A 6,000-nucleotide genomic window follows, 5' to 3' on the forward strand; every position below is an offset into this window, starting at 1 on the left:
TTTTTCCGGATGGTTTAGATCGGCACTGCAAACATCTACTTGTTGTTCCGACCATTGGAAATGGGGAGGAACTTTAAACTCGGGTGTGTTTTATTTTTTATTTTAGTTTTCCACGCAAAATCAGATACCACAAATAAGCATCGGACTTTGTTGAGTGAATATCAGTCGTATTTCGAACGACATTCGAACGGGAAAAAATTCTCAGTATCGAAAAAAATGATTTGAAATTTTTTGGTTTTTCATTTTATTTTGACCAAATAAAATAATGATAACTTGTCACGTTGGTCATTCAGGCTTAACAAAAACTTTTTTTCAGTCAAAAATTAGTTTTGAAAGCTATTTTTGCCACTTTCCTGGCAAAAAAAAATGTTTTTAAAAAATTAAAATTTACAATTTTGTTGAATGTTTTTCAATTTTTCGTTTCTTATTCTTGTTTGAAGACAACTGCTGTCGAGTAAGCTTAATTTGTAAAATTCTTACGCTCGTGTATAGTTTTCTTATCACACCACGTACAAAAAAAAGACTCTGATTGATGGAGCTCAATAATTTGAAGAATTTCTTGTAGTTTTTATGAAAATTGTCGGAACAATCTGTGCTACTTGCACAGCAACCGGTTATTTTTGTTAATAAGCGCAAAATTTTAGGCTGCATCCAACTACTTTTTGCCTAATTATGAGCGCGCTTAAGTGAGACCTAAGCATTAGTTGCAAGACCAACTGTGATCTGTTCGGTAGACTTTAAAAAGCTTAATTTTTCGGTCGAATTTTGTTTTAACAAGATTTTCAAAATGTCAGAAATTGTACGGCAAAGTAAGCCGTTGTTTGCAAAAGCATGCACTAGTTTAGTTGCAAGTTAATGTATGCTTTGCTGGCTTCGCTCAAATTTTGATTAGTTGAAACTTGAATGCATTGGTATATAGATGAATGTGTGCATTTCCAGTCATAGCAAAGTGTGCTTTTACAAAGACGGAGAACATTCATTTATTTCAAAGCAAAAATCAGTTTAAAATAGCTTGTTCAGCAATTTTCATTTATTTTTTTCTCCAACGATGTTGATTTCATCATAACTATTTCGATCTAACGAAAATCATTTTCGTCTATAATTTTTATCTTTTTATAGAGCTGCCGACAAAATTAGGATAATCTCGTCTATAACAAAAAGTTTAAAAGTTTATGAATTTTTCATTGCAATAAAACGCATTTCAAACACTTGAACATTTTTTGAAGCCCTTTCAGGCATAATGCAAAGTGCTATGTTAAATGTCGGAACAATTTAGCCGACCTTGAGCTAGCTCTAGTTTTATTAGATTTTGTGTGTTACATTTCGCTTCGCTTTTGTCATGGTTCTTTTTTGTCAATTTTTATTTTACAGTTAAAAGTTATTTTAAATGAAAACTTTCAAGAAAAAAATATCCCGACCCATAAAACGTCTGCGTGATTGCAAAAACGAGTCCAACTTTTTCATGTAGCTTAGTTAAGGGTATTGATTAAAAGATTTTATTGAAAACAATATAAGAAATGACGAAACATCAGATTTGATATATCTTTCATCAGTTCTCTCTATTGCAATAAGGGGCAAAGTCGCGATATGTTTGCATATGCTGAATCGTTTAATTTTTTTAATTTTCCGGTTTGATTTCATTGTTAATAGCCGTAGGTGTGTGCATTAGAGAGACAGAGAAGAGTTAGTTGAAAAAACCGAAAACAATTTCTCTTCAGGTTGTGTTGTATTTTTAGCAAATATGTCGATTACCGAGTTTAATTGCGAAATAAAGTAATGTGCCTGTGTGGTATTTTGAATGGTTTGTATAAGAAAAATTTTGTTTTTTCACGGTTGTAACTATCTGCAACTGCTGGTTTTGTTGCTCAGTGTTTAGTGAGCAAGCAAAAAAGAGCGCTTTGATTCATTGTTGCAAATTTGTTGTTCCTGAATTTTAAGATATTTATGATTATTTATGGTTTTTATTGTGAATGTTGTTATTGTGTTATGCTAGGGTGTTCTATTGTGCTTTATTATCTTGCTTATGTAGTAGAATCAGAAATTTCAAAATGAATTGAGGCAAAACTTTTGTTCTTGTTATCAGGATACGAGAGGATTTTCTATTTACATAGCTTGTGAATGATAAAATGAAGAACAAAATGAAAAAAAAAACATTTTTTTTCCAATCATTTATTTCCAGTTTTCTTACCAAAGCTTTTTAAATAACCAATCAAGTGCAGTCGGAACAGTTAAGGATTCGCTTTGATACAAGAGCAGTCTTGTATGTTGATTAAGTGGTGTTAAAACGAGATGCAGCACTTGATCTAGCTAATTTGCTATATGCTTGTTTCTACAAGCGAGGCTTAGTTTTCGTTTCTAATCCAAGCAGCAAGTGTTGCCGCTAGTTTTGGTAGTTTTTTGGTAGCTGGTAGCATTGGCAATTTAACAGCATGTGTTTTGAATTTTGATTACCCATAAGTAAACACAGTTGTTGCTTTTTCATTTCATCAACTGAACCAAAGACTACAATTTGTTTCCTACAACAGCATAAAATTAATTATTACGATTTCAGATTTGTGTAAATCAAAGTATTTCACATGATTTTCAAAATGCATATTCATCATTCACGGTTTATAAATTCCGTTTTGTTAAATGCAAAGTGGATTTTAGTTTAATTACATTCCAGGTGATCTCATGCTAAATTTTTATCAACAAAAATTATATTTAGCGACAAATTTCTGCTTCAATGCATTATAAAGCTACCTTTTGTCGGTTTTCTGCTTACTTTTGCTGCCCTACGGTGTCAAAATGTTACTGCTTTTTTGCTGCAGTGTCGTGTTTAGGAGGCCTACGATCAATTTTGACAGCCTTTTTTTTACCCTCTCTCATTAAAAAAATTTTTATGAATCTCTTGTTGGCTGAAAGACCATAAAATTTTTTGTAGAGCACCTTGAGCGTCATTTCATTGTTCTAAAATAAACTGATCATTTTGTTGCACGTATGTTCAAAAGTTTTGAAATACTTCTTTACATAAAATTAGCTAATTACATCCGTGCTGCCTAAAAAATTGTATTAGCAACTATATTCTTGGAAAAGGCATTATTCAATTGTTAGTCTCTTTGTTCAGTAGCTCAATCATTTTTGGAAAAAAGTTACACATTGCAATATAACTTAATTTATAGTTCGGTGGGGCTTATTTGCTGTTAACGATATTTTGGAAAGTTGAAGATTAATTATCTAGCCCATTTTCACACGTTGAAAAATTATAATGTTTGGCTGCGCAACTTCTCTGATACCGCCTACAAATTTCGATCGAGTATAAAATATATTCGGAACTCAGTTCAAGTCCAAAATATATCTGCTCAGCGTGGTTGTCTCTCTGTCGATACTGTTTCTTCTGCCATGTGCTGTCGTCTTTCTATGTCATACGCACTCTGAGTCAGTGCCTGTCGCATGTTGAGTCTGTGTGCTGTGATGTAGTGGCTCTTCATGTCCTCCTGAGACAAACCTGAACAAACAAAAAAGATTTCAGGTCTTGCTTATATTTCACGATTTTCATTTCATTTTCATACGTGGCTAATTATAAATGATAATCTCGCGAGGAATTGAGGATTTCTGCAAGGGACTGAAGAAAAAACATATATCAAGAATTTGGTCGACTTTAGAGGTTTTGTAGAGCTGATCCATTTGCATCAAAAATTTTCAATTTCCCAAGAAAAGATACCTTCAAGGATACCTTTTATCGAATTCTAGGATCAAGTTTGTTTTACTCAGCTTTGTCTTTTGTTTCTGTTGTTTCGATTGGTTTCGTTGACTCAGACTGTTAGTCACTCAGTTTTGAAATGATAACTTCCGAAATCCTTCAGTCCAAACTGATAAGAGAGCTCCTTGGGGACAATCAGTGGCTGCAAATTTACCTAGAGAAAAGGGAAAACTTCCAAGTTCAAACAAACATATTCAGTTGATTAAAACTTCATATTTATTTTGTTTACACTTGCTCTCTTCATTGTTAATCTGAATTTCAGTAAAAACTTGCGAGATCTAGAAAAGAAAATTAAAAGTTTTTGAATTAAAGACTTGATAGCCAAATTGAGCGACAATTTCTCAATCAAGTCAAGATGCAACATTCAAAAAACGTTAAATCGTTTTTTTTCTTTAGGTTGTGGAATAATTTTTACTAATGTTTGAGCTTATGTGTCCAAAAAAAACTGCATTGTCGTTCGCTACTTCAACACCAAAATTTTTTACCTAGGCCTTATTCACTTTTCTCTGCAGCGCAGTTGAATATTTTCTGCGGATTCCGATTTTGGCATAAAATAAAGATGATTTTAAGAATGAAGAGATTTTAAGGATGTTCACGTGGTACCTGCAGAACCCTGTCGACTTTGGAGTGTGCCCGGAAGAACTCGTCCATTACCCCCATGCCGAACAACTCCGGACTGCCGTAGACGAGTTCGGCCAAGTTCACTGTGATCATGTTGAGGAAGTCCTGCTGGTGGGTGTCCTCTATCTTCGCATACGTCTTCACAGACCAGCCGAACCTCAAATTGGCAGCAAAGGTGATTGATTTAGCATAAAAACAAACCAGCACAACCATCTTAAAAAATTTAACCTTGAATGAGCAAAAAGAATATCAAAATATCAATTTTTATTTTCATTTTTGTTTGTCAATAGTGGCAAATTATCTAGAGAGATGTATAAAATCTTATTGGAAATCAACTTCCGAAACATCCTTTTCAATGGTTTCAATTTCCAAATGAGAATATATATTTTTTTGAATACAAGTTTATTTCACTAGGAGAACCAGAAAATCTTACTTTTTGCTTGATTTATTTCGAACAAGGTACCTAAATTCTCTGTTTTGAACTTAAAAAGCGACCTTGTAGATGTATACTAACCGCTTTGTTTTGCATCCTTTTCCAATGCATTTGGTTACATTAAGCGCAGTTGAAAAGATGATTTCATCCGTTTTTTCCTTGTGAAGAAAGTCTAAACTGGGAATATACAACTGAGATCGCATCACTTTTCCGTCCATGTCGAATAAAAGGAATTGTTGGATTAGATCTCTCTCATTGGTTGATTTGTAAGATCCTTGGGTGGACCTGAAGTCTACAGTTTTGAAGGTAAGGCAGGCCGAAAGAACGAGAAGCAATCGCATTGTGTCTTACTTTTTTCTTCGCTGAAAGTTTTCAATCCCTGGGTTTCTAGCATGAGTAGTTTGCAAATTAGTTTTGTATGTTGCCAGTTTGGTACGCAAATGCTTGCTACTTTTTTGTACAGTTTTTGCTGAAAAAAAATTTTTGAACTTTTTTTCCTAAGAAAAAATTGACTTCATCAGCATATTTCTGTTATCTTTGATTTTCAGGTTTTAGTTCTTCTTTTTACTGTTATTTGTTAATACTTTGACAAATTAATGCTCGAGGAAACTATTGCTCTGTGACTTATCTCAAATGATGCTTTGATGCATCTGAGCACCCTGAACATATATTTTGTACTTTGAGCATTTTTTATACGGACAAAATTACCAAAACATGGAAAGATCAAGCGCGTTTTTCTCGAATTGGGCAAACCTTAATGAAAAAGAGATAAAAGCAGAATTTGCTCTGATTGTTACAAGAGTCAGTAAGATAGTGCAATTTTTTCCCAGTAATCGGACTAAAACTTGGGTCAAAGACCAAATTCGGTCAATTAATGTTTTTCTCTTTTTGTCATAAAAGAATTACGCATAACTTACGTAATAAATTGTTGAGGAAATTATTTTAAAATGAGCTTCATATGAAGTCCATACAAGTTAATAAAAATATTAGCCTCCGAATTTTTGCAAATTTATTTTTGTTTAATGTTGTGTTATTGAGCATATTAATTTTGGTAATTCCTTGCACCTGTTGTTCTTTTTTTCTTTTTTAATGACATACCAATTACAGTTTTAACCAACGCGATTGAGGTTTCCAACTTTGTAAGTTTTTTCCGGATGGTTTAGATCGGCACTGCAAACATCTACTTGTTGTTCCGACCATTGGA

This window comes from Symsagittifera roscoffensis, chromosome 4 (assembly GCF_963678635.1).
Source record: "Symsagittifera roscoffensis chromosome 4, txSymRosc1.1, whole genome shotgun sequence".
NCBI lineage: Eukaryota > Metazoa > Xenacoelomorpha > Acoela > Convolutidae > Symsagittifera > Symsagittifera roscoffensis.